General features: G+C 48.8%; 1 long non-coding RNA gene across 1 annotated transcript; it reads right to left on the reverse strand.

The window, feature by feature from the left end:
• Positions 1-1,609: 1,609 nt before the first annotated feature.
• Positions 1,610-24,286, reverse strand: LOC118636522. Its single transcript, XR_004960661.1, has 4 exons — positions 24,178-24,286; positions 22,895-23,026; positions 21,135-21,272; positions 1,610-1,721 (listed from the first exon to the last, which is right to left on the reverse strand). It is a non-coding gene; the product is annotated as an uncharacterized LOC118636522 (long non-coding RNA).

Consider the following 24,286-nt stretch of genomic DNA (forward strand, 5'->3'; position numbering starts at 1 on the left):
CGTACGCTGGGTCACTCGGTGTCTGTCTCCTGCCACTGGGCTCCCATAGATAAGCTGAGAGACAAACTGGGATGTATTTGCAGAATGACTGACTACACAGCAATGAAAAGCAGGACTGCTCATACAAAGATATAGATTATGTTCGTTTCCTATTGCGGCTGTAACAGATTTGTGGCGGGGGCTGGTTAAACGCAGATTACTTTACAGTTCTGGAGGTCAGAAGTCTCACTGGGTTCAAATCCAGGTGTGGGCAGGGTTGGTTCCTTCTGCAGGCTTCAGGGAAGGATCTGTTCCTGGCCTTTTGCACCTTCTACAGGAGCCCACTTTCTGTAGCTTGTGGCCCCTTCTGCCACTTTCACAACCAGCAGTGAAACTGTGAGTCCTCTCTGCCTCTAGCTTTCCCGCCTCCCTGAGGATCCTGGTGGTTCTATTAGCAACCCCCCCCCCCCGCCCCGGCGACTCAGGACCATCCCCCCATCACAAGAGCCTTAATCTCTTCCCATTGGCAAAATAGCCCCTTTGCTGGGTGACAGGCGAGAGGCAGGGACACCCTCAGAGGTCCGTTATTCAGCTACCACACAGCACACAGGTGATCTCAAGTTAATGTAATCATGCTGAGTAAAAGGAGCCGAGCCAAGACAAAGTACATACTGTCTGATTCTATGTATGTGAAATTCCAGAAAAGGAAACTAACCAGTGGTGACAAAAAGCAGATCACAAGGGACAGGTGGGGGGTGAAGAGCACACGGGAAATGTCGGGGAGGTGTGTGCACTGTAACTGTGTATCGGGACACTTCCATCACGCTGGCAGAAGGGACAATTTGGGGTATTTATCAAATTCTAAAGATTCAGTACCCTGGAGCCTTACACCACACAGCCCTTTTTACGTTTATTGCCACCAACATTTTTGTTACTGCTGGACAGGAACAGGCCACTTTCTCCTGGTAACTTCCACTCTCCCCAGGAAGGTCACGTCCCAGCACCAGGGCACATGTTAAAGGACTGAGAAGCTCAAAGGCTCACAGACACCTGTGTCTGCACCAGCATCAGATTCTCGGCCCCAGGGCTCTTCCCTAACCCACATGTTAGTTCAAGAGAGCTGTGCTGCCAGGGCCCCAGTTCAGGCATGAAAACCTTTCAGGCTGCTGCAGGGAGTTCCCAGCCCCCAACTTTGCAGCCCCCCCCCCCCCCGCCTCCCTCCCATAAACACCAGTCTGCATGGTTGCAGTTCTTTCTCATAGGCGTCATCTTTTCTCAGGTCCTCTGCTGGGCTGCTGAGAGGTTACCTTGAATGGAAAGCTGTTAAGAGGCTAGGCCACAGGCCTAGCAGAAGGAGCCTGGGCTGTTGGCAGAGGGGACCGGCACCCATCCTGCCCTCGCCCCAAAATGCCCCAGGACGTGGGTCGCCTCCTGGTGCCTTATTCACATGAGCACCTATCTCCATAGGAACACAGCAATGGCCCATCTCATCGTCCTGAAATTCCCAGCTGCCTGGGGTGAATATGAACCAGCCTGAGGCCTGAACCCGAGACAGTTCCTCCTGATTTGTCAGAAAACACAAGTGTGGTGATGAGTCAGTGTTGCACACTAGACACTTTTCTTACCTCTGCAAGTAATGGCTGAAAAGTCAGCATGTCGGGTTTTTGCTCCACACAGTTCTTAAGTCTCTCAAGCATTGCACACTGTGGAAGAAAAACTTGGAAGTTGTCTTCTTGAGTTTCCTAAGAAAGACATTCACAGTTAGAAACTATTTTTAATCACCCAGGCATCGGATACAAGATATTTTTACTTGGACATCCTTTCCTGTTTGAGAATGATCCAAGTTCATTCAATCACCACAAGTAACACACACACATCAGCTGCTGGCCTACGTCAGTAGTGTGCCAAGGTTTATTTTAGCTTGGGGGTTGTCCTCCCCATCAGGTCTCACCAGGTCCTTGAGAGTCCACACAGCAGGGAGCAGAGTGGCCTCACTTGCAGCAGGAGGATGGGGCTGGATACTCAAGAATCCCTGGAATCAGTATGAAACAACTGTTTTTAAGCTTCCGATAAACTGAACCCTGACTGCTGTGCTGATGAGGACAGGACCACTGGGACCCACAGCCACAGCCACAGAACACGCTGGTGACAGCTGCTCCGTCCGGGTCCTCCTTTCCCGTGGTCAGCCTGTAAGTTCGCTGGGAAGGTCAGTGTCACCTCAAGCTCTGCTTTTCCCTGGGAAGGGCTGTTATTGGGAGTCACCAAGTCAGCCACCGGCAGGAAGAGCATCACTAATGCTGTGGGCAAGTCTGATGCGGCAACATAATGGTGGGAGGGGGGAAATGTGTGAAAACAGAAACTAGAGAAGTGCAGGAACGTTCAAGTGTCAAATGGTGCGGTGGTCTCTGTCACTTGACAGGTGCTACCTGAGGCAAGTTAGGTCGGGCCCCGGCACCGGCCCTGCCCCGTTCTCTCTCACTCTGCTCGCTTGCGTCTGAGTGGACGGGAGTACCCTCTTCCTTGTTCCTCGAACGGTCACCACACGTGTGAGTTCCTTTAGCTCAGCTCAGCTCCCCAGCAAGAATGCCCCAGGACACCTCAGAGCCAGCAGCTGCAGCAGCGCCAGAGAGGCCATCACCTCACACTGAGAAACGGGGGCACCTTTCTCCCATGAGTGTGGGGCCAAACTGCATGAGAGCACACGTGTGAAGTGTATGTGGAAAGCAGAGGGCATTCAGTAAGTGACAGCAAAGCATTAATTACTAACGTGAACAAGAGAAGGGGACAGATCACCTCCCCTACACACATTCAGGTAAATGGCCTGAACGCTCCCTCTGACCACAGCCTCCAAAGGCTGAGCGAACAGATCGTGTCTGCTTAGAGCCTAGGGTGGCTGCAAACTCAGCTGAGGAAGGAGGTCCTGGCACAGCGGGGTCCTCGGCATGAACAGATAAACACCCTGTCCTGGGAGGGAAGCAAAGACAGGGCAGACGCGCAGGGCCCATGGAGCCTGCCCAGCTGGACCGTGCCGGGGGTCAGGCCAGTGCAGACACTGCAGTGCCAAGGGTGCCTGCTCCAACCAGGGCAGGCACTCTGGGTCACTAACTTGATGACAGGAATGTCTCCTGTTTCAGAGATATTCACGGACAGTGAGAGTTATTAATATTCCAACAGAAGTAACTGACCAGGGAATTAAAATACCTGCATTCGTCTGATCCTCTGGTCAGACCAATTATCACTAGGAAATTGCTCGGTAGACCACGAACCACAGCCAGGGGTTCTTCAAAGTTCCTGTAATTTAAACCCAAACATCGGGACGCAGCGCTGCCTGCAGGCCATGGTAACTTCTCACCCCCGTGTTTTAGGTTCCACCCCCAGAGCACACCCCTTTAGAGACTAACGACGAATGGTCACTTACGGATTGCTCTGTGCCAGACACTGCACGTTTTATAGGCCACACTACCACGTGCGGGAGGGACTGTTACTTTCCAAATGCCACCAAGGCTCAAAGACGTTAAGAGACTGGCCCAGGTCACACAGCTCCCCGGTAGAAGTTCAGGGATTCAAACAATGGTCCAACCCCAGAGTCTGAGAGCCACGAAACACTCTCCTTTAAGAGATTTTTCCTTCAGCTGGAGCCTGCAAGTTAGTAAAAGCCCACGATAGCTTATGTTAAACTGCTGCTGGGCGACATGTGATTTGAACTTCAGGATTCTCCAATACTGAAGGAAGTAAGTAGTACCTGTCCCCCAGTGGGTTCTGAGTGGTCCCTGAGCTAAGCCATCAGTGACTATAGCAGAGGGTAAGCATTCACACTGCACAGGACAAGCTGTGAAATGCCATCACATCTGCACAGGTCAGGTTGTTTTGGCAGCCAATTTTTTTTTTTAAAACTTCTTTTTAGAGATTTTCTTTCTTTCTTTCTTCCTTTTTTACCTGCAGCATTCTTGAGTGACACCCAGTTAAAGTCTGGGTAGTCCCCACATCTCCCAGCCACATGGCAAAGGCAGACAATGTTGTCGTTCTTTCTTTTTTAAATAGGTTTTTACTGATGTTTAAAAAATTTTTGTTCTTGATTTTAGAGAGAGAGGAAGGGAGAGGCAGAGATAGAAACATCGATGAGAGAGGACATTGATTGGCCGCCTCCTGCATGCCCCCCACTGGGGATCAGGCCCACAACCTGGGCCTGTGCCCTGACTGGGAATCGAACCGGCGACCTCTTGGTGCGTGGCTCAACGCTCAACCACTGAGCCACACCGGCCGGGCTGATTTTTCTTTTAAGAGGGGAAAGGAGAGAGAGACAGAAGCATCGCTGTGAGAGAGAAACATCGACCGGTGGCCTCCTGCACGCTCCCTACTGGGGATCGAGCCTGCAACCCAGGCACTTGCCCTGATTGGGAATGGAATCAGGACCTCTCACCCCATGGGACTACGCTCAATCCACTGAGCCACACCGGCCGGGCTTACAACGTTGTTGTTGTTCTTCTTGATTTCATTCTTCAAAGGTGCCCCATCGTCAAATGGGCTTCAGGTAGCTAACCAACCCTGCTGCCTTAAACACAAGTGACACTCGTGTCGTGTGCTGTGACACCTCGAAGGCCACACCAGCCACGTTTTGCTGACCTCTTGCTGACCAGTGCCTCTGGGTGCCCCTGTGGGTCATGGGCTGTCTCGGGGGCTGGGCAGGGCTGTCAGGAATACAAGAGGTGGTGGGAGCAACGGGAAAGGGTCACCATGTGGGAGGGTCACCCTGAGACCAGCCAGGTGAAGTAGTGGCCGGGGCACCACAGGTCCACCTACCTGTCCTCATCTGCACCGTGCGAACACACCCTGTACCCCAAGTGCAACAATGGGAAGAGGCTGTACCCCCAAGCCCCACACAAACTCATGCACTCCCCAGGCTATCTCAACCTGTCAACTGGACAGGACAGTGCCAGGCTGGCCTCACCCCACGCCCACGGCCTGAGGGGGCAGTCAGTCTATCCCTGCCGTTCTGCCCCTCCTAGAGCCGCTCCCAAGTTCTCCGACACAAAACCAGGTGTTCCATATGCGGCAGAAAACGAGCTTTTGTTTTAGTGGGGAGGCGAGACAATCGATGGAGTAATTAAGGACCCTGTGGAGGGAGCTCACGGGAAAGAAATGCTAAGGAGGATAAGCAGATGGAGAGGGCAGAGGAAAGGGCAGCTGTTGTTCATGGTGGGAAGCCCCTTGTGCTTTGCAAACATGCCTGTTGGAGGTGGAGGCCACCAGGGCACCACACAAGGACACTGAACGGGAAGTTCAGTCATTTAAGAACTCACTATGTCCAGTGTGTCCTACAGAAAGCCAACGGGGTAAAGAACAAGCTATAAAGCCCACCAGATAAGCAAACCACCCAGGTCAGACTGAGGGCGAGAGGAAGACTTGAACTCCACTGCTGATGAAGCAGGAGGACCATGAATACCCTCCAGGAGATGCCCTCCCTCCAACCATCGCGCCACCTGGGATGTGGACGGCCAGCTTTCGGCTTCGTCTAAGCACACCTGAGCCGGCCTCCCCTCCCTGGAGCCAGCAGCGGGTCCCCTTACCACCTCTTCACCGAGGTCACGCACAAGGCTCTCCCCACGTAGCACGTACCCCTCAGGAAGCTTCAGAGAGTCCAAGGTGGAAAAGAGATCATCCTCGATCACCCTGTTTCTTGCACAGAGGCTGGAAATGCAGACCTGCGAGTACAGGGTCCAGAAAGCCTCTCCCAACCAGCCCACCCCGGCTGGCCCCAGAACAGAAAGGCCCGGTGACCACGGCCTCACCTCGCCTGGGCCCCACGACCCAAGATGACGGGGCATCTCGAGGGGGGTGGGGACCCTGCTCTCGGAGCAGAGGCCATGCCCTGAAGGTGACGGCAGTGCACGGGGACCTCAGAGCCAGCGCCCCAGGCACGTGGCCACCCCTACCGCAGTGCCAGCCTGCATGCCCTAAACCACACCGGGTGTTACGAGCAAGGCCAAGTCTTGAACCCCACTCCACTCACTGCCCATAATCAGGACATGGAGTACTTCTGGGTAAAGTACTCAACTTGGGACTTAGCTACAACAGCACACCAGGGCCATCTCCAATGATGTCCTCAAGGAAACACCATTCTCAGAAAGAACATGGAGTCTCCTCAGGCCAAGGAGAACCCGGGACGAGTGAGGGTCAGCACCTACCCTGTCCATACACGGGCACCTCAGCAGCTTCACAGGTACAGTCTCGCTGCCTCTCATGCCCGGCCAGACCCAGTACTCCGCCTCCACCTGGTCTCCCTCGTACGGCTGGAAACCTCCGAGGCAGAAACCAGCACGTTATCTGGGACCGTGCAGTGTACAGGCCCTCTGAATGGACAATATACTGGTCACTCCTGCTCTAGCTCAGACACATGGCTTTCTCTGCTGCTGCGAGGGGCAAGTCTGTCTCCCTGTCTCCTCTAGACTCGTCTGGCTGCACAGCAGAGCAGAGCATGTTACAGACCAGCCCCCTCTCCTCAGCCCGACTCTCCCTGCCAGTCAGGACGGAGACCAGGTGGCCATATACCTGGTATACAGAGTCTCGGGATCTCACCTGATTGCAGATATTCCCATACTTTCCATAAAAAAAAAAAAACTCCAAGCATGCACCCTGGACCAGAAATCAAACCCGCGACCCTTCGGTGCCTGGGCCAAAGCTCTAGCCACTGGCCCACACTGGCCAGGGCCATAGCTGAAGCTCTGCAGCTCTGCAGGATTTTCTGTCTCCAGCTGGACCTCAGCTGAAGCCGCGCCCTGGGCCTGGGGAGGCAACAGCTCCCGCCCTGACAAACACCCTAGTTCCCGCCCTGGCCAGTGTGGCTCACTGGTTATAGTGCTGGCCCCCCCACCGAAGGGTCGAGGGTTTGATTCACAGTCAGGACGCGTACCTGGGTTGCAGGTTTCATCCCCTCCTGGGTGGGGGTGCATGGAGGAGGCAACCAGCGATGTGTCTCTCTCACATGGATGTTTTTCTCTCTCATTCCCCCTCCCCCCTCCCTCCCACTCCCTCTAAAACTCAATGGGAAAAAATATCCCCTTTGACAATTAACAAAAAAACAAACAAACAAATAACACTGTAGTTCCCGACCCTGAATCCTAGCAGGGGCGCTCCGAGGCCCAGCCAGGGGTGGAGAAGTGTGGCAGGGCCGGGCGGGAGGCGGAGGGCACAGTAGCTCCGAGGCGGGGTTGGGGGCCTGGGTCGAGGCTGCTCCCTGAAACCTCCTCCTGAGGAGGACATTGTAGATCCTCTGAAATCTGGAAGCTGTTACTTGAGACTGGAAACATCCCTGAGGTACAGGGAGACAACGACTGCCTCAAGGGCAATGAGCATCTCTGGTCCCCAGACTGAATCCTCTAAAACCATTTCCCCTAAAAGGAACCGAGCTTCCTTGGAGACAACAGCTGATGCAAGTCAGGGGAGGGATTGTACCAGCTGAGTCAGGACCAAAGGCTCATACCAGGAAGCACGTCAAAGACAAAAGTTTAACCTGAAGAAGCCCCCACAGGCCAATGACGGAGCAATTTAAACATTGAAAATATTAATGTCTGCTAAGGGTTAAAACATCAAATATATAAACACCTGGAGCTTAGGATGACACTCTAAAATTAAACACAATACCAAAACCAATGTACTGTCCACCTTTAGAGGGTCCCAAGAAAACAATTCATTGTGTTGGAAACTGGAAATACTGCGAAACAATTCAGTGTTCACCCTCCCTTCTGCGTGGACCTCAGGGCAACCTTGTAGTTGCTGACAGGAGGTTTGTTTCATAAAACCCAGCTAATAAATGCAGAGGCAGGTATAGAAGCAAAACATTACCCTTTTACAACCTTGAATGAAATGTAGATCTAGGCAATAATCTGGAAGAGACTACAAAAAGCATGAGTTAAAAGGTAGATGGCACACTTCATAATGGATGGATCTTGGTGACAACCCCTGAACCCAGTGATCAATATCAACGACTCCGGAGGAGAGACGAGAGGATGTCCAGAGTTTTCTACTGTATGCAACACTAAGGGAAGTACAACACAGCTGAGGCTCTCTTTCCCAAAAAACTGAAACTGAGCAAGATTTATACATGTAATCACCAATTTAAACCAGAGGGAGAGCCCTGGTCGGTTTGGCTCAGCGGTTAGAGCTTCGGCCTGCGGAACCGAGGGTCCCGGGTTCGGTTCCCGCTCAGGACACGTACCTCGGTTGCAGTGTGTCCCTGACCCCGGCTGGAGTTGTGTGGGTGGCAGCCACTCGATGTGTCTCTGTCACGTCGATGTTTCTTTCTCTCTCTCCCTCCCACTCTATCTGAAGATAAATGCAAAAATGTCTTCGGGCCCTGGCCAGTTTTGCTCAGCGGTTAGAGCAACGGCCTTTGGTCCAGAGAGACCCGGGTTCGGTTCCCGCTAAGGGCACGTACCTTGGTTGCAGTTTGTTCCCGGCCCTGGTTGGTCATGTGGGTGGCAGCCACTCGATGTGTCTCTTTCACGTCGATGTTTCTCTCTCTCTCTCTTCCTCTCTCTCCCTCCCACTCTATCTGAATAAAAATTGGGAAAATGTGCACGGGTGAGGATGAAAAAAAAAATGTCTTCGGGTGAGGATAAAAATAAATAAATAAATAAATAAATAAATAAATAAATAAATAAATAAATAAATAAAAAATAAACCAGAGGGACAGAATAAAAAACACACAGAGATACAACCTGGAATCTAGAGTTCAAATTCCACAGAACAAACCCCTTTTGTTAAGCAAATAAGTGGAAGATTTAAAAGACAGGATGCCAGCCCTGGCCGGTTTGGCTCAGTGGTTAGAGCGTCGGCCTGCGGTCCTGAGAGACCCGGGTTCGGTTCCCGCTAAGGGCATGTACCTCGGTTGCAGTTTGTCCCCGGCCCTGGATGGTCGTGCGGGTGGCAGCCACTCGATGTGTCCCTTTCACATTGATGTTTCCCTCTCTCTCTCTTCCTCTCTCTCCCTCCCACACTGTCTGTACAAAAAATGGAAAAATGTCCTCGGATGAGGATTAAAAAAATAATAAATAAATAAATAAATAATAATAAAAAAAAAAGACAGGAGGCCATTTAGGTGAATTCAAGATTTCAGAGAAATTAAACTTAAAACCACACCGAGACACTCCCCACCACAAGCCTACAACAAAATAGAAAAGAGAAAATGCCAAATTGTCTAATGCAGAGTAACTGTGACGATTATTACATTTCTGGTTTTACATTTATGATCTTCTCTCTTTTCTTAAGTAAATATCCTCTGTATATGGGGAAATACCTACTGAAGCATACTTTCCACCTAAATGATATGGCCCTGAACTAACATCACGCACCATGGGCTGATAGCTCAAGAAATGTCTCTTTCTTCTTCCTCAAAGTACTGGTTAAGAGTGTGGGTCTGGAGAGAAGACCAGGTCCAAACCCTAGTTCTGTCACTCTGTAAGTATGCATACTTTTACTTCTTTCAGTCACTAATTGCTTCACCTGCGAAACCCCAAACATATAGTACTGACTGTACAAGTAAACAAGTTATTAAAAGAAAAAAGTATTGGCTCGTTTTGGTTTTTATAAGTGTAGACCAAAAATGAAGTTGTGTGGAAAGTAACCTCACAGGGTTATCTGATCAAAAATTCATAACCGGGAACCTCATGGTAGATACTCACACCCTAGGTATCTAACCTCTTTAGTGAAAGGCTTATCTTTGCTTTAAGCAAGCCCTGTCCGTTGTTTCTGTGCGTCTAGGTTGATGTACCTTTGAAATGACCCTTTCATATTCCTCCTTCTAAAGCCTGCAAGAGAACACATAACCTTAATGATCTTGTTATCCCATCTTGGTTTTGCTACCTCCCACTGAGGAGATAGAGGCAGCTGAGGCAGTGAGGGATGGGACCACGGGAAGGGAAGGCTGAGACTAGTGGGTAAGTTTGAGATGACTTGGAGCTCAGCACACAGACAGAACCCAGTACACGGTATATCTGGAGGTTGATTCGGACTCTACAGATCTCAAAAGACAACTAAAATCAACAGGGGAAATTGTGCCTCCAAGGCCAGAAACCCACAGCCCCCATTTATAGAAATGCAAATTAGAAGCTCCTGGAAGGAGCACAGGTCAATTATACAACAACAACAAACCCACAAAAAACTGAAAGGCTTGTTTCAGGCAAGAGGGGAATGGAGATTGATCGTATAGTTCCTATTTTGGGACCCTGATGAGTTTGCAAATGAATTTTATTTACTGTGAAAGAATATAGTGGTGGCGATTCTGAGTTATTCCAATGAATATACCTACTGGTTTCTGGGAGCAAGGCAACAGGATTGCTGAATGAGTTCTGCTGCAAAACTAGAGAGCATGTTTCTGTTGTAGAAAACCAGGTGACCTGCCCTGGCCGGTTTAGCTCAGCGGTTAGAGCATTGGCCTGCGGTCCAGAGAGACCCGGGTTCAGTTCCCGCTAAGGGCATGTACCTTGGTTGCAGTTTGTCCCCGGCCCTGGTTGGTCGTGCGGGTGGCAGTCGCTCGATGTGTCCCTTTCACATCGATGTTTCTCTCTCTCTCTTCCTCTCTCTCCTCCCGCTCTGTCTGAACAAGCAGTGTAAAAATGTCCTCGGGTGAGGATAAAAAAAAAAAAAAAAAAGAAAAGAAAACCAGGTGACCTTAAAAAGGATTAAAGAAAACCAAGGTTGGATTTGGGGGTGACACCAAAAGCAAGCATAGGGTTACTCCAAAGGTGTTTCCCTTCCGCCTCACTAATAGTGTGGAAGAAGTTGAAACTGACAAAAAAAAAAGAGAGAGAGAGAGAAAAACAAAGGGAAGCCACTAAGGCCCCTATGGATACCTGGAGTACTTAATTTTTTCTTAACCACACCCGACTACATTGTCTCTTCCCTGGGAGTAAAGCTTCTGCACAAATGTCAGGAATATATAACCAGTGCTTTTTGTGTTTGTTTGTTTTCTTGTTGTTTTCTTTTTATCCTCACCCGAGGACAATTTTTTGCAATTATATTCAGATAGAGTGGGAAGGAGAGAGGAAGGGAGAGAGAAACATCAATGTGAGAGAGACACAACGAGTGGTTGCCACTCACATGACCCCAACGTGGCCGGGGACAAACTGCAACCGAGGTACGTGCCCTTAGCAGGAACCGAACCTGGGACTCTCTGGTCCACAGGCCGACGCTCTATCTGCTGACCAAACCGGCCAGGGCTCAATGCTTGTTTTTGAATCAGAACCTGTCCACTTCCAGCTAGGGAACGTTACGGGACAATATATATCTTTGCTAATCAACGCTGCCCCAATTCACTTGATAGGGCAAGATTTTAAAAATCAGTCATGCTCACATATGCTTTTTCCAGAAGGCTCATAGGAATTTAGAGCTAGATGACCTAGGGCTAAACCCAGTCAGATGGGAAACACATGCTTTAAAATGTATGGGTGTTGCCTCGGCAAAATTCCTTGAAAGGACCAATCGGAAGCTATCAAGGCATATATCTACCCCTAGACACAGGAGCCTCATTGGCCACCCACTTGGGCCCCTTCCCACTGTGGGGAGTCTGTCTATTTTTCAAATAAACTTTGTTTTCACTTACCCCTTTGTCCGTGAACTCATTCTTTGATTTTGCAAGACAACAAACCCAGACCAGAACACCAAAACTTGGTTTCACCACCTTGATGTAATCTTCTTTCCATTCCGTCTTTTATATCAAGTGCATAAAGAAACTGCAAACTGTTACTTTCCTAAGCATTTCTCTCCGTCTGTGGAGATCTTGCTTCTAGGAGTATCCTCTGCTTAGCTCAAATAAAGTTTTGTAAAGGTTCTCTACAGGTTTGGATGTTCTTAGACGGACACAAGGAAAATGGTCAGACATTACATCACTTATAGATTCTACTGTAGACACATTGTGTTGTGGCGTGAGAGAATTGAGAGACCGCCAGAGCCAAATTAAAGTCAAATAGAGAGCAAAGCTGGCCGACGACTGATCCCTAGGTCTCAGAGATCAGCCCTGGGGCCTCCAAATGTTGTGGCACGCCAGAGTAGAAGAAAGACCACGAGAGAATTGAAGTCCAAATAGGAGCCGTTTATTAGCCGGCCAGCCGGCGTCTGATTCCAAACACCCCTGTGACAGAGTCTTCGGAATCAGCCTCGATATCCTTTATTACATGCCTCTCATACCTTACAGACAATAGGATCCTCTTGATATAATGTCCAGGGCCACAGCAATGCTGTATAGAATTAGTTTGCCTTACGAAGAACAGGAACACCCAGGTATTTCAGGTATTTCAAGGTACATTGGTCGCACTTAGCCCTGAGCTGCACAAACACAGTGCGAGGCTAATTCCTTGAGACTGTGGGGAAGGTCAGGTCTCCGACTCGAGACCTCCAGGCTCCGTGGACTCTGTCAGACAGGTAGCCGGCTCCCAACAATTTCTTGGTTCGGGGAGTATTTCCATTTACTGAGGTTATTTTGACTCAACGGGTTCAGATGGGGCACACAGTGACTTTCCCAATCCTCAATTATGGAGCAGCCCAAGAATGTACCAACCATCAGTTATGGGGTTATAAACATGCCAGCACAACTGGGATAGGCAGCTCGCTCTGAGCCCTGGAATGGTGAAAAACAACAACAACTACAACAACTCTGTGTGCTTCAGTTTACTCCTGTGTAAGATGGGGAAAACAATCGTCCTTACCTCATGGGTCTGTGGAAAAAATTATATAAAGGGAACCAGTTCAAAATGGAGCTGGAGCCCTGGCCGGTTTGGCTCAGCGGTTAGAGCATCGGCCTGTGGTCCAGAGAGACCCGGGTTCGGTTCCCACTAAGGGCACGTACCTCGGTTGCAGTTTGTCCCCGGCCCTGGTTGGGTCGTGCGGGTGGCAACCACTCGATGTGTCCCTTTCACGTCGATCTTTCTCTCTCTCTCTCTCCCTCACACTCTATCTGAACCAAAAACAAAAACAAAAACTGTCCTCAGGTGAGGATTAAAAAAAATGCAAAATGGAGCTGGATCTGCCACCCGGAAGGAACTGCCTTGCAAGCTTTATTCCTCAAATACTTGGAATGTTCAACCTGGGCAAAATAACCTTTGGACTGGACTTAAAGCAGCACTGTATTGCAAACAACTCTGCAAAGGTAACAGAAAAGCAGACATTATGACTATGGGAATGAAAACTGAAGGCCTTCTGTAGAATGAGCATCACTATGTCAGATTATCTGAATCAATAGAAATCCGTCCTTAGTAGATTACCACCCATAGAAATTCCTTGGTTTTATTATGTGTGGAAGAAAAGGGGGTGCTGTAATAGATCATAAATTCTTATTTTTATTGTTGTTGTTTTTTGTTTTCTTTGTTTTTCCAATTGTTATTAATTTATTTTTGTTACAGATGTTTCTCCTTTCCCCCCCTAGACCCCCTCCTCCCCATCCTACCCCACCCGCAGACCCCCTAGCATTGTTGTCTATGTCCATTGGTTATGCACAAATGCATATAAGTTCTATGGTTCATCTCATCCACCCCCCCCCCCATCCCGCTACTCTGAGGTTTGTCAGTCTCAACCATACTCCTTTCTATGTCTCTGGGTCTATTTTGTTCATCAGCCCACTTTGTTCACTATATTCCACAAATAAGAGAGATGATGTGGTATTTGTCTTTCTTCGATTGGCTTATTTCGCTTAGCATAATCCTCTCCAGGTCCCTCCAGGTCCTCTCAAAAGATAAGAGATCTTTCTTTTTTTTTTTTTTTATCCTCACCCGAGGACATTTTTCCATTTTTTGTTCAGGTAGAGTTGGAGGGAGAGAGAGGAACAGAGAGAGAGAGAGAAACATTGATGTGAAAGGAACACATCGAGTGGCTGCCACCCGCACAAGCAACCAGGGCCGGGGACAAACTGCAACCGAGGTATGCACCCTTAGCGGGAACCGAACCCGGGTCTCTCGGGACCGCAGGCAGATGCTCTAACTGCTGAGCCAAACCGGCCAGGGTGTTTTCTTTTTTTTTTTAATGTAGGGTTTTTTGTTTTGTTTTCTTCAGTTTCTGTAGTTTGGGCCAATAGAACCAGTGAACAAAGAGATTTCTATGCTGGGCTCTTTGTTAAGGAGTCAGCCCGCCTGCACCCAGGCGTATGCAGTAAAGCCATTTGGCTCTACACTGGCCTTGCTTGTGGCTCAGACCTTTTATTTGGTGCAGAAACCCTGGAGGCCTGTGAGGATCCCACACAGGGGGCAACCAGTGGCCTCCCATAGTCCTCTGGGCTTCCTGTTGGACGGGGATGGATCAGGTCCTCAGCCGGATACCGGACCTCACACCTTTCCTGCCAATCCAGCATCAACACAGGTCACTAATTTACTGGTGAGTGTTTATTTGTCTACCTGTCTCATTCTCTGGGCTGTCTCGTTATCCCCCGCCCGGGACACGAGAGCCAGGTCGCTTGGGCACTCCTGTGTGATCTTCCCTCCAAGAATCCAGCGCTGGTCGGGACAAGCTCCACGGGAACCAGGTTCCCTCAGCTCAGTGTATATCTAGGGACGCCTGATATAGGTGAGTTGCACATCTCTCTACTCTAGGGGAGAAGCGGGGATGCCTTCTCCTTCCACTAGTGTATCCGTCGGACCGCTAGGCCACGACATCTCACACCGCAACATGGGAAACGCTCAACAACACTCCTAGCATGTCTCCCAAATATCTACAGACCCTAGGGCTCGCTCAGGACCTATGGCCCAAGTGACTCATTTTTTTCTGCAACACTCCGTGGCCTTCATACAAATTAGACAATGGGTCACAATGGCCTGAGAACAGCGCCTTCAATTTCAACATTGTCACTGATCTAGACAATTTCTGTCGAAGGCAAGGAAAATGGTCTGAGGTCCCTTACATCCAGGCCCCTTTGCACTCACATCACACCCCTCTTTATGCAACTCCTGCTCCCCCTCAAATCTTCCTGCTGCACTCTAATCCTCCCAAACGTCCCTCTGAAGACAGCACACTAACTTCTCCCGTTTCCTCCTTTGCCACAGCGATCTCGCTGCACCACCTCCTCCTTCAGCCCTCGACCTCCAGCCCCATCTGTGGGCCCCCACCCCACCCTGAACCTCCTACTCTGGCTCACACACGCGATCAGGACCCATCTCTGGTCCCTACCAGCCCCCGACCTTGGCCTCCGTTTCCGAATGCCCGCCCGAGAGAAGCAGCGGGAACTGAAGAGACTGTCAGAGTTTATGTCCCCTTCTCTCTCTCAGATTTGTCCCAAATATATACAAACTAGGATCCCTTACTCTGAAATCATCCAGGAAAAGAATGAAAACCCTAAAACCTTTTGCCCCACCTTACACAAGCTATGAGAAGATAGAATAACTAGCCCAGAAGGGACTGCCACTATAAACCTGAGATTTCTCTCAGTGGGCCCCGGACAAAAACTTAAAACTGGCCCTCAAACCCCTCACGGGGAACTTCTAAATCTAACCTTTAAGGTGTTCAGTAATCGCGATGAAGAGGCTACACAGCAAAGAACAGCAGAATTCCAAATGCTGACCTCTGCCATCAGAGCCCCCACTGATCAAAAGGGTCAGCAAACCCCCTTCAGGAGACAGAAAAAGGAGCCCACCAGGATCAGCAGAGCCGACCCCCAGATCCCTGCTTTAAATGTAATCAGACTGGCCATTGGGCGACACAATGCCCCAACCCCCGACCACCGCCTAAGCCATGTCCTCAATGTGGAGGGCCCCACTGGAAGTCGGACTGTGGACAGACTGCACAGAGTCGGTCCTCATCCCTTTCTCGGGCGGGCGGATCGGGCAATCCGGGCCTTGATCCGATTGGCCTTGCGGCTGAAGAATGAAGGTGCCCAGGAACGGATGCCCTGATCATCACCTCGAACTCCAAACCTCGGGTAACTCTGATGGCAGAGGGCAGGCCAACTTCATTTTTAATCAATACCGGGGCAACCTACTCTGCCCTCCCCAAGTTCGGGGGAACTCTTCCACACTCGGGGGTTTCAGTTGTGAGTATTGATGGGCAAACATTACAACCCAGGGCAACCCAGACCCTCACTTGTTCTTCAGGCCCTTACATCCTTCTCCACTCTTTTCTTGCATTACCAGCCTGCCCCACTGCCTTGTTAGGGTGAGACATTCGTTCTAAACTCCATGCTACTTTAACCTTTACTCCTCTCCCTACCAACCCCTCTCATGCTTTACTTTGTCTCCTCCAAGAATCTTCTTTCTCTCCTAACAAAAGCCCCGCCCCCTCATGCCCCTCCCCTTGTGGGCCATCTCTCAAATACCTCTACTCTTATAGGTTTTTTGAATGACCCAGTGAGGTGGGGGGTAGTGAGCCCCAAGGGGCTCTGGCTTCTGGCACCAAGGGCTCAGCTGTGTCAGCTGGGCGTGGCCTGCTCTGGGGAAAGTGCTAGGTGGGGAGTTTGACTGGGCCCTACACCTGTCAAACAATAAATGCAGGTGTCCTCAGGCAATCTCAGGGAGGACAGAAACCTCCTGCGGAGCAGAAAAATAAAAACTCCTTGATCTCGATTCTCAGTATGAATATACACCATGAAAATAGACTTCACGTATTCTCTCTCTCACTATAACCTTATGAGGGGCGAGGGGCGTCTGGAAACTAACTATTCATAATATGCCTAACCCCTGCAGTGAAAATTTATATATGCAAGCTCAGAGGGACTTGATGCAATACCAAAAAAAAAAAAAAGAAATCATACCAAAAATATGAGTCACTATTCAGGGTGCAGTTCTGTGATGGCACTACCCTCTCCTCCCTCTATCATGGTTTAAGTGTTTGATCCTTACTGTGGGTCTGTCAAACACCTCCCTAGGCCCAAATATGACTGGGCTGCTTTGCCTACCAGCGGGGATGATGTTTTTAGGTGCACTAGACATTGCGGCTCCCCGAAGAGCAATTGCTATTCAATGCCTGAACCCAGAAAAACAAGATGGCTTATGGGGAATAGGATATGTCACCCCAGCCAATACCCTAATCCATTCCTTCATTCCTAATTCAACTTCATCAGGCCCTGAGCCAGAAGCCATCCTAGGACAAAAATACAAGTGGGACACCTCATAATAGGAGTCACTTACAATGCCATAACAGCTAAAAACATAACCGCCACCATGGCAGATATAAATAAAAATACAGGTGAAACTTTCAAGCTTCTTTCAAAACCCTCGACTCTCTTGCCTGCATGGTACTAGATAATCGCATTACACTCGATGATTTACTAGCTAAAGGTGGGGGCTCTGCCTTGATCCAGTCTTGGATTTACTGGTGTGTAGTGCCTAATCTGTTTGGAGGGGCTCTTCAGACCACAGCCATCTTGCTGCCTGTGTTCCCACCTAACCTGCATGTCAACACCATCCCCCACTCTGGGAAGGGAGACAGTGGGGGTGGCAGCTCTTTCTGCCAAAATAAACAATAAAGTTTGAAAGCACTCAGACCAAGGTAGTTAGAAAAATGATATTGAATACAAGGTGGCATTAGACTTATGATTATGACCAGACTACCCACCTAGGTTATACCAAGCTTACTCAACTCCTGAGAGGCAGGCAGTGTCCAGTAAGGTCACAGGGAAAGGGAGAAGGCGGAGGAAAGCAGGAATGTGTGGGTCTGAATAGGGAGGAGGAGAAGGAAAATTGGGGGGTGTGCAGACTGCAGATAGATTGAGCAAGCTCTCGGGTTCATGTCAGGGGAAGAACTAGGAAAGTTGCAGAGGGTCTATGTAAGTTAAAGAAGGATTATGCAGAGGAAATAAAAAGAAAGGGACGTACATATTACAGGAAGACAGGACAGTGGAGGAATACTCAAGAAGGGAACAAAACAGGACACTGAGAGAGGGAGAGCGTGCCCTTGGTAATGGAATAACAGTCTGGGATGTAGTCAAGGGAGTAGCAGGTTTAGGCTACTCCTGACCCTTGGAGCAGACAATGGCCCCGCCCTTATAGCAAAGACATCACAGGATATCTCTAAGGGGTTAGATATAAATTGGAAGCTCTATTGTGCTTACCGCCCACAGAGTGCCAGGCAGGTAGAGCGCATGAACAAGGACCTTGAAGGAAACCTTAACCAAATTTACTTTAGAAACTGGTGAATACTGGACCACTCTGCTCCCCCTCCACCTCTTACAGTTCTTGCAGGCCCTGCAGTCCACCCAGAAAGCTGTCCCTAAACATGTCTGCGATGCCTGCCTGTGCCCACCTCAGACTCTCTGTACCCCTTCCAGCCCGGGGAATCGATGTGCGTAGAGAAGTTCACCACCCAGGGACTAACTCCGGCCTGGAAGGGACTATCCACTGTCACCCTGCCTGCACCAACTGCTCTCAAGGTCAACGGCATCCCCATCTGGCAGCACCATTCCCGGCTGAGGGGGAAAAAGCAAAATGGACGGTTCCAGCCTCTCCAGATAAGACTCTTGGGTTTATGGGGACTTTGATTTTTCTGGTTATGACTCTTCAGGGGAATCCTTATAGACCTGGGCCCCAATGGAACTGGGAACTTAGGAATGGAGTATCGGGGGAGGTCTTAAGAAATGTTATGACAAAGGAAATAGCAAAACCTGTCTTCAACCTTGATCCATGTGACTGCTTAAGGGGGCCGTCGGGGTCACAAAGGTCCCTGATGTCTGGGTCACATATGGAGGGGTTAGCCCCCAACTGGAAGACACCCCAGCATGGAGCTGTGAAACATCTGCTGCAGAATGGGGATTGCAAGGCATAGGCTTTTTAGGAGTCCACGTCAACCCCACCCCTGCAGGAAGTAGACAAAGAGAAACTTTGCCCTTTTCCCTTTTTTATCATTATAAGGTTTGAATGAAAGGGTTAATAATGTTTTAACAGAATTAAACTCCACGCCGACCAGTTATTCCTGCACGTAAACACCGGAGCAGTTTTCAAAACACCTGGGACTGACACCCCGAGGAACCATAAGGATAAGGGGTTAATGGTGGCCCTGGGAAACTTGAAGGGACCCTAAAAAAGAATGAGATTAATGATGGCCTAGACCTCTGCTGAAGCAGACTCCTTACCTGAGACAACTTGTCTCAGTCCTGACACCAGTTACCCGATGCCAAGAAAACGTGGGTGTTTTTTTTTAAATGTAGTTTTTTTTGTTTTGTTTTGTTTTGTTTTGTTTAGTTTCTGTAGTTTGGGCCTATAAAAACCAGAGAACAAAGAGATATCCATGCTGGGCTCTTTGTTAAGGAGTCAGCCCGCCTGCACCCAGGCGTATGAAATAAAGCCATCTGGCTCTACACTGGCCTTGCTTGTGGATGTGATCTCCCGCCGGCTCAAACCTTTTAATCATAAACTCTTAACTAGGCAGGTCATGGCGAGTAATCATGCCCCAGGCCTATAACTTCTTTTACCCTTACTGGGGATAGAACCCGCACCCAGGCTTGTGCCCGGACCAGGAACTGACCCAGTGCAGGGACAATGCTCAACCAACTGAGCCAGACAAGTCAGGGCCAGGCCTGTAACTTCTTTAGTGAAAGTTTTTGTGGTTACTGTTTTGTTAATCCTCATCCGAGGATATTTTTCCATTGCCCTGGTCAGGGAAACCTGCGACCCACACACGTGCCCCGGCCCATAATTGAACCTGGGTCCGCAGGCCAGTGCTCTAAAACGCTAAACCAAACCAGTCAGGGCTACTGAAAGGTTTTTAAGCCAGCCCTGTCCATTGTTCTGTGCGTCTAGGTTAACACACCTTGAAATGCCAAAAGTAATACCCTTCCCTCAAGGCAGGAGCACCCTTAAGAGGGCATATAATCTTGTTTATTATCCTGTAATGCAATTGCACCTTGCTCTCTCCCACCTTCTTGTAATCTTTCTTATGTTCCCTCCTCAATTTCAAATGCATAAAAGAAATTGCAAAACTGCCCTGCCTCCACTGCATTTGACATCTTACTCCCTGGCACATGTCGTCATTTTGGCTCAAATACACTCTTATAAAATTTCTCTACAGGTTTGCACATTTGTTTTACGCTGACACGTGTAATTCGTTCCCTTCCCTTTCTCATAAAATACCCCTTGCTTTCATCTCCTAATCAGAACACGATTTGGGTTTCTGCCTGAATCAGTGCTTTGTAAAGAGTGTGGGGAGGAAGATAATTTCTTCTACCTCCGACGTTCTTCTCGTTGGTCTAACGTACAAATAGACATGAGAGCGATTAGCAAGAGAAACTAACCAAATTTAGTACATATGTATGTGTGGGAATCCCACATACATAAGAGAGTCAGAGATCCCCACATGCACCACAGGTTCAGAGCTAGAGAGGGGGACTGAGGTATATAAGGCATTCTGAACTAGGGATACGTTAATGCACCTTGGGGGCTTCAAAGGGTTACTGTAGGATGATAAGAAGAAGAGATGTTGAGTAAATACAAGTTTTCCCTGCCATATAGGTGGGTCAAAGAGTGAAGGCTGATAATCTCTTACTATGAGATTCAAGTTCTTCTAGGTACTTAAAGGGACAGGCAGAACTTTCTCTTGAGCCTGAAGCCGGTATTACCTTTAGCTGAAAACAACCTGCATACCACGGAGGCACATCTTGGGGTGACTCGTTCTGGACCCTCACAACAGCTATTCTGTTGTATCTCAAATAAATGTTTCTTACCTCTCACTGTGAACTTTCGTCCTGAGGTTAACAGGTTTTTGTTTTGACAATTAACTGAACTAATATGTGAAGACACTTAGAACAGTGTGAGGTACACGGGATCAGAACAATAAATGCTACAGTTTTTATACATATATGTAAGTTCAGATTCTTACAGTTTTGATAATTTTAGAAAAAGTCGTCATGTGACTTCAGTAAAGCTTGTCACTCAGTAGTCAGCTCAAGTGTCACGCCCTGAGAAGGAGCTGTACGGACCACCTTTACGAATCACAGTCCTCGTCATTATCTACTCAATAAATTTTATTTTCTCCAAAGCACTCATCCCCATATAAAATGGTCCTGCTTACTGATGTGTGTACTTGCTCACTGCCAGCTTTCCCAGGCTAAATGGAAAGCTCCCCAGGATCACTGCACTGTCCTGTTCACTGTGTTACGTCTCCGGCAACTACTTCAGCGGCTGCTATGGGTTGAACTGTGTCTCCCAAACAAGGACACGTCGAAGTCGTGACCCCAGGACCTCAGACCGTACCTTTACTTAGAACTATAGTTGTCACAGATGTAATTAGTTATGATGAGGTCATCCTGAACCCACGGGAGTGGTGTCCTTATAGGAAGACAGCCACGTGAAGACGCCATGTGATGACAAGCAGAGGATGGAGCCGCACAGCTGCAAACGAGAAATTCAGAGATTGTCAGCAAACCACCAGAAGCCTGGCAGCAGCACAGAGAGATTCCCCCGACAGGTTTCAAGGGAGCATGGCCCTGGCAACACCTTGCCTTCAGGCTTCTCACCTCCAGAACTGGGAGACAACACATTTCTCTTGTTGAAGCCACCCAGCCCCCAGTGCTCTGTTATGGCCGCCTTGGGAAATGAGTGCGGTCCCTCACGTGTGAAACACTGAACAATACTACTGAAAAAGGAAGAACTGAAACTGTCAGCGGTGCTGGGGATCAGCAAGACCAGGCTCTCGTCTCCCGGAGGAGAGATTTCAACACGAGAGCCGGTGATTGCAGCAAGTGGCGAAGCTTTATTCAAGCAACAGTACATCCGTGGGGCTCTCTGAGGGGCAAACCCCAATGAGGTGAATGAGGTTCGAGGGCCCCGAATGGGTCTAGGTCCCGGCTTCTGTCTTATGTTTGCCCTTCCCACAATTTGTCCTAATATTCCTACACCATTGTCCTTCAGCTGGTGGGCTCCCTGGAATTTCCTGGGTCTGCTTAGCTGGTGCGCTTCTTAGAATTCCCTGCGCTTATTGATGTCTTGCAAGATACTGTCCTTTCGGTGCTGGGAGTCGACTTTACTGCATTTCATTTCCCTGTTCTTGTCTAACTCTGACGGCTGTTTTTGTTTTCTGTTCTCACCTTCCCTAGTTTATTTGAGCAGGGGTTTTGGTCAGTTTGTCCTCTCTCTGCCCTGCTCATATGTATCAAAGAACTACCTACTCTAACATTACATTTCCGACCGGCTGGGAGCAGACACATATATTTAAAGGTGAGATGCAGAAGCCGGCACCAATATTAAACCACAAAAGATTAAAAAATTTAAGCACAGTTCCTTGCTCCACAGAGGTGCTTTTCACACTTGGATAAGTAGCACAACCAACAGGAGAAACTGTTCAAAATGTGCACATCTCTGACCCAACCACCCTGTTTTGGATACAGCAGAGCATAGGTAGGCCCAGGAATCTGCTATCTTTTTTTCTTTTTAATTCATCACCTGAAGATATTTTTTCTATTAATCTTCAGAATCTTCAGATAGAGTGGGAGGGAGGGAGAGGGAGAGAAAGGGAGAGAGAAACATTGACCTGAGAGGGACACATCGACTGATTGCCTCCCACACGACCCCGACCAGGGCAGGGGACGAACCGCAACCGAGGTACCTGCTATCAGCCGGAATCAAACCCTGGACTCACTGGCCTGCGGGCCGAGGCTCCACCACTGAGCCAACGCGGCCAGGGCAAATCTGCTACCGTAACAAGCACCCCCTGACAATTTCAGTGAAGTGTTCTGAGGACCACACTTGGAGAAATCCTGACCTAAACAGCTAACATTTGTGTAGCATTACTTTCACGTCTATCATGTAGAGTTTCCTGGTATCCGGGGTGGGGGTGGGGCTCCATTAATGTAATTACTCGAAAGTGCACCGGTTCTTCCCTCCTTCCCACAACCACAGATTGTTTTCCTACATGGGATCACACTTAAACTCCGCAATGTTCCTGGGCGGTCAACAGCAATGGGTATTGTTATACTGCTGTACAGAAGATGCTGAAGGAAAGGGTAGTGACTTACCTGAAGAGTCCCAATGATGGGACTCCTCACTCTTGCTCCAGGAACCGTCTAGCACACTTGACATCACTCCTGGTTCTTGTCTACAGCTCCTTCTTCTGGGGCCCAGACTCCACACCCTTCTCTGACATTCCACTAGAAGGGAGAGTCAGGGGAAAAGACAGCACATGGAACAGAGAGGGACGTGAGAGGATGGGAAAGCACATGAAATGCAGGGAAAGGGGTGAGGATGTGCTTCCTGTCCCACTCAGTTCACTAGAAGCTGTGCAATGATGCTTTGCCTCTTCCCCAGCTGAGCACACAGACCCTCCCCTCACAGCAGTGACGTTGAAGCTCACACATGGTGGAAATGTGGGCTCGTCCCTGTTGGCTGTTACATGTCCCAGTGTTCTCTCTGGTAGTCAGGCTATGATGGTAATGCCAGAGGTATCACACTGACAGAATGAAGAGGCAAAGTGGGAATGGGAACTAACATTGGGTGAGGGCACACTAGATGCCACACGTTGTAGGCTGTGTTAGTTGCAGACTTTTTCTCTTCGGTTCCTCAAAGAGATGCTCTGAGGTGGGATTCATTACTTCCTTTCTATAAATTTGGAGATAGTCTCAGAGAACAAAGTACATGTCCAAAGAATCCCAAGGAGATGTCAAATGGAAACAGCAGCCAACTTGACGGCTCTTTCATTGGCCAATTCTGTGACAATTTGAGCATCAAAGTAAATCATTATAGTGTCAGATAGCTACACTTAGAGCAGAATAGAAACCTATGAGTCATAATGACATAAATAAATAAATAAATAAATAAGGAGAAGAGAAAGTTCTACTTCCAGTCAAATTTCAATTAATAAAGAATGAGGAAACCAGAAAAGCAATATTTGACACATATAGCAATAGGTGATTCGGGCTAGAGGATAAAATGATGCTCAATCTGGGCCAAACCCCACTACAGTCAGGACTCACTATGGTAACCATGCTAGCTAAGTGAAGCTGGGAAAAAAACAACTACTACTACTGTTATTTGGTTCCTATGGTGTACTAGGAATTAAATAGGACGGACATTTATCACAGTAATTCAACTCCAGTATTCCTCACGAGAATGACTCCTGGCAGCTTCCACAATCTACACACATACAAATATACTTACTCATATACGTACATGCCCTCTCCTTCTATCTGTCTCACCATCCAAGATCCCAGGAATTCATTGAGGTGGATTTGCAGGGGGACAAAAGAAACCGACACAATTCAGCTGGTTCAATTCTAACCACACATATCAAGTTGCAAATTACCATAAGTATTTTCTTTGAGTGATGGATTTTTCTGGAGATGACCTGTAGAATTTTCTGTGTGACATTATTCTCCCTGGTATCAGCACATTACCAATAATGCCTAGAAACT

The sequence above is a fragment of the Molossus molossus genome, unplaced genomic scaffold (assembly GCF_014108415.1).
Source record: "Molossus molossus isolate mMolMol1 unplaced genomic scaffold, mMolMol1.p scaffold_m16_p_2, whole genome shotgun sequence".
Classification (NCBI taxonomy): Eukaryota; Metazoa; Chordata; class Mammalia; order Chiroptera; family Molossidae; genus Molossus; species Molossus molossus.